Genomic DNA, 11,365 nt, shown 5'->3' with positions numbered 1-11,365 from the left:
CAGTAGAAGTGTTACAAACCTCCTGATGAAAAATGAAAATCCCAGGAAGGTTGTACAACAAGGCCAGAAACAACACTAGATGCTGAAAGAGACAATGCCCCAAGAAGAGACTAGACATCAAGAAGTCACTGAACCTCTGAAAAATGCTCTAATCCTAGTAGACATGGTAAGGATGGAAGGAGCAGAGACATTGCTCAGAGCATGCAGTTGTCCAACAGGGACAGTGTTGTGCAGAGGCTCCAACATGGGAGTCAACTATAGCGTTGGGGGAAAAGAAACTACCCCATTGAAGCCTTGCAATCTCTAGCTGCCTCAGCCATGGGGCTTACCAACTTGGAAAACTCACCCACAAATGTCTTTTTGTCTTGCTTCTTATTTTCTTAGTTTCCCATTTCCCTGTCACTAGTTCTTTAGGTTCTACAGTTGAACTGTAAAACACTTATGAATATAATCATCCCCTTTTTCCATGAGGGATACCTTTCAAGACCCCCAGTAGATGCCTGAAACTGCAGATAGTACTGAATCTTATATATACTGCACTACATTTTTCCTATATATAAATACACTTTACAGGTTATTCTTGATATATCCAAATTGCCAGTATCACTATTCTTGCACTCTGAGGCTATTATTAACTAAAATAAGGGTTACATGAACACAACCACTGCAATACTGCAACAGTCAGTCTGCTAACCAAGAAGGCTGCTAAGTGACTATGAGCAGATAGCACACACACTGTAAATATGCTGGACAAAGGGATGATTCATACCCCAGGAAGAGTGGAGTGAGATGACATGAGTTTTCATCATGCTACTCAGCACAGTGCACAATTTGAAACTTGTGAATTATTTATTTCTCTAATTTTCTACTTAATATTCTCAGACCACAGTGGATTATGGATAAGTGAAACTGTGAAAGGCAAAACTACAGATAAGAGAGATTACTGAACAGATTTTTGAATGGATGTATATTTTAAATTCTATTGGATATTTACCTAGGAGTGGAATTGCTAGGCTATGTGGTAATTTTATATGTAACATTTAAGGAACTAACAATTTTTTTTCCACAGTACTGGTACCATTTTACATTCCCAGCAGCAATGTATGAGGGTCCAATTTACCACATCCATTAAATACTTGCTATTGTCTATTTTTATTTTAGCCATCCTATCAGGTGCAAAGTGGTACTGTATTATGGTTTTGATTTGTATGTATCTAATGACTAATGTGCTTATTAATGTGCCATTTGTATTTCTTCTTAGGAGAAGTGTCTATTCAAATCATTTGCCCATTTTTTAAATTGGGCTATTTCTCTATTGTTGAATTATAAAATAGCCTATTAACTTTACTGCAAGTACTTTAATACAATTAGAATGCCAAAAAACTTGAAGAATAAGTGTTTTTGCCTTGAAATATGAATTAGGGAAGTTTTCATTCCTTTTGAAACAATATATTTGTGAAATTGGGATTTTTCAACTCTTGTGTCCATTAAACAAACAAAATCAGAACTGATTGAATGTCTGAAATGACACGTATATTGTGCTGCCCAAAGATAACTTCAATTTAATACTCTAATTCAAGCTAAGTAGGCTTTACAATGAAGCTTTAAACCTTAACTCGTCTGTGCTTAAAATGTATTTTTTTGTTACTTAATGCATTAAGGTACATGTTTACATCAAAAGTGTGTTTTAAAGTGGATACCTTTCAAATTCTCCTGTAACTCTCATGGGGTTTTTTTTTCAATTTTTATTGTATTTTTTTCCATTACCACTTAGTCCCCTTATACCCCTACCCCGCTCTTGACCATGTCCATGAATCCTTTTTCCTTTTGCTCAATTCCCCAATCCTTTATGTTCCCCACTGCTTTGCTGTCATCCTGCTCTCTATCTATGAGCCTGTTTCTATTTTGCTTGTTAGTTCAGTTTGTTTATTAGATTCTGCCTATGAGTGAAATCATCTGGTATTTTTCTTCCTCTGGCAGGCTTATTTCACCTAGTATAATGTTGTCCAGGTCCATCCATACTGTTGCGAAGGGTAAAATTTTCTGCTTTCTTTTTTTATGGCTGAGTAGTATTCCATTGTGTAAATGTCCCATAGATGTTTCATCCACTTATATACTCATGGACATTTGAGTTGCTTCCATATCCTGGCAATTGTAAATAACACTGCAACGAACATAGGCATGCTTATGTTCTTTTGAATTAGTGTTTTTGGTTCTTTCAGATATATTCCCAGAAATGGGATCGCTGGGTCAAAAGGCAGATCCATTTTTAATTTTTTTGAGGTATCTCCGTACTGCTTTCCACAATGACTGTACCAATCTGTATTCCCACCAGCAGTGCACTACGGTTCGCTCTTCTCCACATCCTGGCCCTCACTTGTTTGCTGATTTCTCCTCAGGCAAGGGAAATAAAATAAATAGAACTATATCAAACTAAAAAGTTTTTGCACAGAAAAGGAAAATATCAACAAAATAAAAACACAACCTATAGAATGGGAGAACATATTTGCCAATGTGTCTGATAAGGAGTTAACATCCAAAATTTATAAAGACTTTTAAAAACTCAACACCAAAAAAACCCAAACAATCCAATTAAAAAATGGGCAAGGACCTGAATAGACACTTCTCCAAAGAGGATGTACAGATGGTCAATAGACATATGAAAAGATGGTCAATGTCACTAATCATTAGAGAAATGCAAATTAAAACCACAATGAGACATCACCTCACACCTGTCAAAATGGCTATCATCAGTAAATCATGTGTTTTATTTTAGACTACATATTTCAGGCTGCCCAAGTGATCCATGTCAAAAAACAGAAACAAAAACAAATGCAGAGTCCCTGCCTGCAACTGCATAGAGGAATACACCTTCCAAACAGCAGGAAGTATCATGGCAGCATTTTTTAAAATACTACACTGAAATATAGCTAGTGACAATGAGACTCTGGCTTTTTTCTACATCAATTTAATGTTGCATACTGAGATGGTCAATATTGCCAATGTGATTGGGAGAAAAGGGAAAGATGAAGCCTTTGGCTTTTCTATATGCAAAGCCTTTAACCCATAAATATACAAATAGATATTTGAGATATAGCTTGTTTATAATTATTATATGCAAATTTGTAAGGCACATCCTTATACCAGCCCAAAATGGCCATGTCTGCAGAGCTATATTTGATTTTCCAGAAAAATCCCTCAACTTTCTTTAGCATTATTACTGTGGGTAGCAGAGTTGAAGCTAGTTTGAAAATCTTTACCACTGTTTTATGGGTGTAAGAAAAATGTGTTTTTCTACCTAGGTCAGACAATGAAATAGAAGCTAAAGTCCCTAGGATCAAAGGCACCTAACTGAATATTCCTGCCCTAGAAAAAAAACCTTACAGAGCAAAGCATGACAACTATGGGGCCGTTTTCTCTGTGCTTAGGATGGCTGGGAGTAATAGGCAGGTTCTTTGGGGAAGTTCCAGAACCTGGACTCCCACACGCAGGATATATATAGATACTTCACTGAAGAGAAGCCTCCATGATTTAACCAATGAGTTCCCCATTCCACGGTCTCAGAAAAAAGGAGGACCAGTAGAGAATGAAAAGTTCATATACAAAAAAAGTAGATAATCTCATTGTGGTAGAGTATAAATTTCTCAGGAGCTAGTACTCATCCCAGATGCTGGGAATAAAGTAGTATGCCATGATTATTGGTTTCCTGATTCAGTGATAGCCATTCCTGGCTGTTCTTTTTGGTAGCTAAAGTTGCCTGCCGGGGTCCAGCCTTGGCGGGTCTCAGGGTCCCCAAATGAGAGACGGTGTCGGCAAAGAAATGGAGGGAGACAGTAGGGTGAGTTGCAGGAAGACAGCCAGACTTGGCAGTCTGGACTGACCACCTTTAAACTTAGGAACTTTATTTTCATAGAGATAATACAAGGAACTGATACTTGGTGTGATTACATAAAAGATCATTATAAAAAATAGCACGGTGTAGTACAGGGAAACTCAAATACAATCATTCTTAGCAACAGTTACTTTGATTGGAAAAATACCATTGTTTGCAAATACAACATCACTAAGCAAAGGTCATTCCGACCAGGAGGGATATTTGGACATTCAAATAGAGAGAGAAGTACAAAACACCACCTCCTACTAAATGTCCATTAATAATTCTCAAAAATCAACACAGGCCAAGACAAGTTCAATAGACAATGCAGTTATTCTATAAAAGTTACTTTTTTTTTCTTTTCAAGTATTTCTTTCTTTCTTTCTTTCTTTTTAAAATACATTTGTCTCTGCCTCCCCCCACCACTTTCCCTTGCCTCCTCTCTCCTTCCCTCCCTCAGCTCTTCCCCTTTGGTTTTGTCCATGAGTCCTTGCTATATGTTCCTTGACTTTCCCCTTCCCTTCCCTTTCCCTGACCCCCCTCCCTCCTTCCCTCTTGTCTCTTGGTTTCTTTTCCTTTCAGTGTTGCTGGTCATATTTTCCTTGCATCTTTGTATTGTTGGTTAGGTTCCGCTTATAGGTGAGATCATCACTTGTGTCTACCTGTCTGGGGAGATGATCGACGTCCTGTCTGTTTTGTTTAGGTGCAGCCCCTGTATCATGTGCAGTCTTTAGAACCAACCAAGGTCACAGAAGGTTCAGCAGCCCTAGTGGCTATTCTGTGGAGGTTTAGCTTTAAGTAATACACAAAGAGGAGGATGTCTATGTGTTTGTTCCCAAGTACGTAAATCATAATACCCAACTTCCCTGCTCTTTTTCCCCATATGTCTTCATTCATCCATACTCCTGTCCAGGGTATGGGAGGGGTAGTGGTTGTAATAATTCTGGGAGGTGATGTCCTACCAGGGGGAATTCTCAATAGAACTTTTTTCTCCACTTCTCTGGCGGCTGGTCTCCCTAATGTCTAATATTAGCTTTCCTGACAGGTGAAGCAGGAAGCAGCAGAGTGGTCAGGGGTTTTTCACCCTGCAATTAATAATTCTTTCTGGGCAGTATCAGAGGAACTGTGCGAGTTTCTAGCAGTAGGATACAAGCATCGTAAAACCCCACCACCAACCACCAGTAATAGCAGGCATGCAAGGACAGATGACCAAGAGACCCAGCCACGGCTGCTTCTGCTGTGCAGTCGTGCCTCATTTGTCCCAACTATGTCAAGGGTCGGATGTTGGTCGGCTTCCAACAGTTGCCTATGCATATGGTTGATTTCTGTTTTTAACATTTTCTTATTCTGTTTCTTAAATGAATTCAACTACCTCCATTGCTCAGCGTGAGACATCTTCCTCTTCACTTTCTTCCTTGACCCTTTTCCCTCCTACACCCCCTCTTCCTAGAATCAGACATAAGCAGACATTTACCTGGTGCTTCACATACAAATTGGCATCTCCTTCTCAATTCAAGGCCTGCCAACTTGTCCTAGAAGCAGATTCCACCAATAGGAACCTCAAATTTAATAGGGCACCCTTGAAGATCCCAAGGTTATTATTATTGAACATTACTATAAAGGGCTAAAAGTCTATAAAGGAAAGGTTATCCTCCCTGGTCTCAGCAAGGAAATGATTATATAGGTGATATGATTAATGCGTTAGGAGGTCCTTCATATATGAGAGACTCCAAAAAGAAATCTAACAGACATCTGGGAGACCTGGCCAAATAAGAACAAAACTAGGTTGCCACAGCTTGAAAAGAAAGATATTTTATCTGGGGGATAGACACTGGTTTCATGCCAATCAAATGCAAAATTTAAGAGGTAGCCAAGCTATGGTCCATTAAACCCAAGGTCTTGTACATGCCCAAGCTGGTTATACTGACAAGATCATTTCCTAGGCTCAGGGTCTGAACAGGATACCAAAACTCCTTCTAAGATAGCTCCAATCCTATAAGCTTCCCTTAGTAGGTGAGCAAATTTAGGTTGAAGGGAAAACTGAAGCTTTAGGAACCAGAATTATCTCTCCCATTACAGGGCCCATTCATTGATCCATTGGATCAGGTTAAACCAACCTGTCAGATTCCAGGGCTCCAATGAAGACAGTACAGATTTGCAACTCAACTGTCCCTGAAAAGACTAGGACTGCAGAGAATCCACAAGGTCATGAATAATAAAAATGTATTAGTAAGAATGATTTTGTACTTTTTTCTTAAAATAATAAATACATTCTCAAACAAAAAGTAAACAAAAGAAACACCAGGCCCATTATCTCAAGTAGTAACTGGGCTGATGCTATAGTGCTCACCTTGTTACCATATCAGACTATTTCCCATCAAGTCCATCTATTTGTCCAACTGTCTGTTCAGTTATAACTAAGTATAGAAACACAGAATTCAAAATTCATAGGGAAGAGAACAGCAACATTCTTCAGGTCCCAGCTTACCAAGGAAGGAGAACATGAGGCAGATCCACAGCTCTAGCCACAAAATCTAGTAATTCATAGAAAATCCATGGGTTTTTTCATCCTAAAACACATGCTTCATGTGCATACATGTGTTACAGGAGAAAATCTCAGAAACTTGGTTCTTCTTGCTGTTATGGTAAAGAATTACAGGCCAGTGAGCATACTAGAGTGCAAGAAAAGATAATAATGCTAAGTTCTTTTTTAAAATTAATTAATTTATTTTTTCAAATACATTTGTCTCTGCCTACCCCCCCCACCACTAATGCTAAGTTCTAATAGGAAAGCAAAGCAAGGGATGCTAGAGCAGGGGTGGCAAAAGTAGTGTGGCCAGCACCCGGATGGCCAGGGGCCAGGTGGCTAGAAGCCAGGTAGCCCAAAGGGGTGGTTAGTGTGCTCCTCGGGCCAGAAGCCAGCTGGCCAGGGGTTCCCTATGTGGCAAGATAGTCACAAGGCCAAGAAAGAGAGTCCTTTGTTCTGAGGACATATATAGTTGGTGGGGTAGGGATAAAGAAGTTACATTTTGATTGGCAGGTAAAGGTGGTGCCAGCTTTCTGGGGGAGATGTGGCTATACAAATGTAGGTCTGGGTTGGGGTCTGGATAAGCCCAAATCCTTATCTTGTTCCAGACTTTATTTCTTAAATTTGCATATGTTATGGGAGGCAGGCAGTTAACTAAAGTTGTTTTATGAGTTTATTTATTTGTTTTTTTCTTTTGGGCACTGTGGACCCCTCTCCCCTTCTCTCTTCCAGGCCTTGGGATGAATATGCACTCTCAACGTTTTCCTTTTCCCAGCTAGTGGAGAGGTTACTCACAGACTTTCACTTGTTGCTTGGGATGCCTGGCAGCCTTATCAGACCCGGCTCAGGACTCCTGAGTGAATGTGTAAGCTTTTGCTTTTAACCTCCTGTATTAAGTTCTTTGTTAGATTGTAATGATAAGGGACCTGCCTTTATTTCCCCTTTGGCTGCTCATTTCACCATAATATATGCATAAGTAATGGCATTGGGCCAATTATTAAGTCCAGGAAAAGGTACATTAAGGTGTGGGATGCAGCAACCAAACCCAATGGGCTGCCCAGCCTTTAAATATGTAGATTTGAGAATGGCTAGAGGTCAGCTGCATTCACCTTCCTACACATATTTCTGCTTACTTCCACAGAACAGAAAATGGGATCCTGCAGACAGTCATGTTGATACTTGCACCCACAGAGGAGACATAACTTACAGGTAGGCTGCCACACTGCAGTGCCCCAGGCTCAGAAAGCTTTAGCCCCTGCTGTTAGGAAGCACCCTGACCTATAAGTAGACATTGATCAGCAAGACCTTACATTATATTTCCCATTCCCTTGCTTATTTGTTCCCTCTCAGCAGTGTGACTGAATAAACCTGTCTCCAGTGCTATGTGATGGTCTATTAAAGAGAAATGGACAAAGCCATACAGGGCTAGGATGGAAGGTAGAAGGTGGTAGTGGGTGGGGCAGGGGAAAGTGATAGAGGGAAAATGTAAACAACTGTACTTGAACAACAATTAAAAAATTAAATAAAATAAAAGTTTAGAAGAAAAAAAAAGAATTAGCAGATTTGTGGACCAAGGATTTGTCCAACAGAAAATGTAAGCCACCTGTTGATGAAGAGCCCCTGCTAGGAGTGGGCAATATCTCACAAGACAACCTCTGTGAAACAGACTTCTGTTTTACCTTACTGACTTTACCAAGCCTGTGGCATTGAGGTTCTTTGAGCTATTAACCTCATCAGTATTACCACAAGATCCAGCAATTATTTTCTCAGCTGTGTCACCAGACATTTCCTTGTGTCCCACAGTGCCATGCTCCTCATATTCATTTTATAAGTGCTCCATATCTACAAATATTTTGAACACAGAGACAAGTGCAGAATTCAAGAGGAAGTTGCTTCTAAGTCTTACATACCTGTACAACTGGCCTAATTCCCAGGAACTAGCTCATAGCAAAAGTAGACTTTCTTTTTGAAGCCAGATAAACTAAGTTTGCTGACACTAATTTACAGAAGGGGTTGTTCCAGGACTTAACTAATGGCGAGTTCAACATCTGCCATGTCACCGAGATCAGTGTTGTTGTTCATTCTTTAATTGCTCTTGATCCTTCACATATGAAGGTCACAGATCTTCATTAAACAATACCTCGGAGATATTCCTAGCCTTGACAAACTTCAGGAAGGGCTTCCAGGTACTACTGAAGCTAGAGAAAACAATCTGGCTTGGATAATGAATGGATGACCACCCACAGCAAGGACAAAATACAAGGATGTGGACGTAATTAGGTAAATTTACCTGGGCATTGTCTCCTTGGGATCTTGCTTTAAATAGAATCAATAGCTTCAAGAGGCACGTGCTCACTTCTTCCTCCTGACACACCTGGAATATACAGATCCCTGGTGATTATTCCTGGCATAATAGGTAAACTTTGAGAAACTCTTTGTGACACCTGAATTTGGCTTAGAACAACATCTAGAAACTTGAAGAACTTTCACTCTTCCAAGTTCTGAGCATCTCTGGTCTTTGTATGAATTTTCCCATGGCTTCTGTGGCACTACCCTGGTGGATATATTCAAAATAAATGGCATATTTCAGAATTAACACAGGCAACACATTTATTCCAGCCACTACCACCTTGCTTAGTAAAACTTTATAACTTGTGGACTAAACCACTTTATTTCTAGCCCAACCCATATTTTGAGGATAAACTCAAGGTTCTTCAAGTCTGCATGGCCATCCCTCCCCACCCCCACACCATTACTCTCAGGCATCTAAGGCAGATTAGTGTAGTGGGATTTGAGAAATGCCCGTGCCATTTTATTTCCAACAAATAACATGAATTTTGTACCTACTCAACTTTACTGAGCAACTGCTCATGCCAAAAACAGCTCTACAATGGTGACCCTCAGCAACTGCACAGGCTCATGTGGACTTTCTCTGCCATCCTTCCTCCCACCCTGGAAACCAGAATCCATTTCCTTCTCAGTGGCTTCTATGCAGGTGGCAGATGCTGGCTCTGCATTGCAGTGTTATGTGGAATGCTAGAGGAGAGTGACCTAGGGGTTCAGAGGTAGGGCTGGGCATCAGGAGTCAAGATGGTGGCAGTGGTAAGAGTTTCCCTGAGGAGCAAGTTCCCAGCAATAGCTCTTGGCAGAGCCTGCTGAGGGGCCCAGACAGCTAGCTACAGCCATAGCTTCCTGAATCAAGAAATCTTCCATCTACTGGTGGGACTCAGACAATTCTGGAGGTATACCTCATAGGAAAACTTATGAAACTGATTTGAATAAATGTGATCTTATGGTGTTTGATGCTTTCATCAAGATTAAGAATGAAATTGATTCTGCCTTGACCTTCTGAAGATCATAGAAAGAAGGTATCTGTGACTCTTGTGCAATGAATAACAATGGAATCAACACTCTTGTTTGGATTGACGCAGACATCAACAAAGTCTTAAAACAAATACCATGTGATCTCACCTATAAGAAGATTCTAGTGAACAAAATAAACTAAAGAACAAAACGGAACCAGAGGTATGAAAACATGGAACAGACTGACAGTGACCAGAGGGGAGGGAGAGGGGGATAATGGTGGAAAGAATGGGAAGGGACTAGTCAAAGAACATGTATGAATGACCCATGGACATGGGGTGGGTGGGGGGGTAAAGGGGAAAAATTGGGACAGCTGTAATAGAATAACAATAAAAACTGATTAAAAAATAAATAAACATACCTTGTTCTGCAAATGTATGTTATAATGGAACTTGTTACTGATTTAAACAACTTCCATGTTCAGTACAAATCCATTGATACTTATTGAAGAAAAAAGATGAATCCAAGAAAGGTAAGCAGTATCTGCAGTCCAGAGATCAGGAGAAACTAGACAGGCTGTATGAGTGCATTTTCTGTGCCCACGGCAGCACCAGCTGCCCCAGCTACTGGTGGAATGCAGACAAATATTTGGGACTTGTGGTTCTTATGCAGGCCTATCACTGGATGATCAGCTCGAGAAATGACTTCATGGAGGGGTACCTGGCCAAATTGCAGGACTCCATCTCTTTGTATTGCTGGAACATCATCATGAACTGCACAAGGACCTGTCCCAAGGGGCTGAATCCTGGAAAAGCTATTGCTGAAATCAAGAAAATGATGGCAACCTACAAGGAGAAGAAAGTTTCAGCTTAACTGTCTTCATGCTGAATGTGACTTGTAACCAGCTCAATGGATATAATTTATATCTAAGTTGAGCTCCTTCAAAGGCCTGTATATTCCATGAATACAGCATGTATAGTAGAAAAATTAAGAAGTAAAAAAAAAGTTATTCTACTTTATTAACAACAGCAACAAAAAATATTTTCATACCATTTACAGCTTCTATCCCTCTATATACCAGCATATACCAGTATCATAAGACCTAGAAGTCCTCAGCTGCCACCACTCATTTGGCTTTCTCATATCAACATACTTTGTTGCTCAGGACTTCCTGGGGTTTGTTTGTTTTTCTGTTTGTTTGTTTGTTTTTTGACTAGTTACCCTTGTGAACAGAGTGGATTATCCTCCATTTGATTTTGCAACTTTGTTTTTACTGGCTACTTGCCTGTAAAATTTCTTACATCTAAGTCTGACACAACATGAACACTGATGCTTACTAGTCCAAGCCTCCCTCTATTCCAACAGCATCCGGCTCTCTTGTGGAGCCACTTTGGCCTACCAGTCACCCTCAGCTTCATGTACAACCAGCTTTTGCACACCCACACTGTTATCATGCCCATTAGGTCTCTTCTATTCCTAGGTGTCCCCAACTGGTTTTAGGCCCCAAAGGCTATCACAACATAGCTACAGCTGAGCTGAGCCCTTGTTCTGAGTTAAAACTACCGATAGTTAATGTTACCTGTAGATTCCTGAAAGAGTAGCCTGAAGTAATGCCCACAGAGATTCAAATGGAGCTGCAGCCACATGGTGCCCTGATATGG

At 40.2% G+C, this 11,365-nt stretch overlaps 1 pseudogene; it reads left to right on the top strand.

The window, feature by feature from the left end:
* Positions 1 to 9,491: 9,491 nt before the first annotated feature.
* LOC129065154 (succinate dehydrogenase [ubiquinone] iron-sulfur subunit, mitochondrial-like) lies at positions 9,492 to 10,577 on the top strand (annotated as a pseudogene).
* The last annotated feature ends 788 nt before the right edge of the window (positions 10,578 to 11,365 follow it).

The sequence above is a fragment of the Pteronotus mesoamericanus genome, unplaced genomic scaffold (genome assembly GCF_021234165.1).
Source record: "Pteronotus mesoamericanus isolate MK-2021 breed Mesoamerican mustached bat unplaced genomic scaffold, CSHL_Meso_final contig_173, whole genome shotgun sequence".
Lineage (NCBI taxonomy): Eukaryota > Metazoa > Chordata > Mammalia > Chiroptera > Mormoopidae > Pteronotus > Pteronotus mesoamericanus.
Note: the sequence above shows the minus strand (reverse complement) of the source record. Positions and strands in the feature narration are given on the sequence as shown.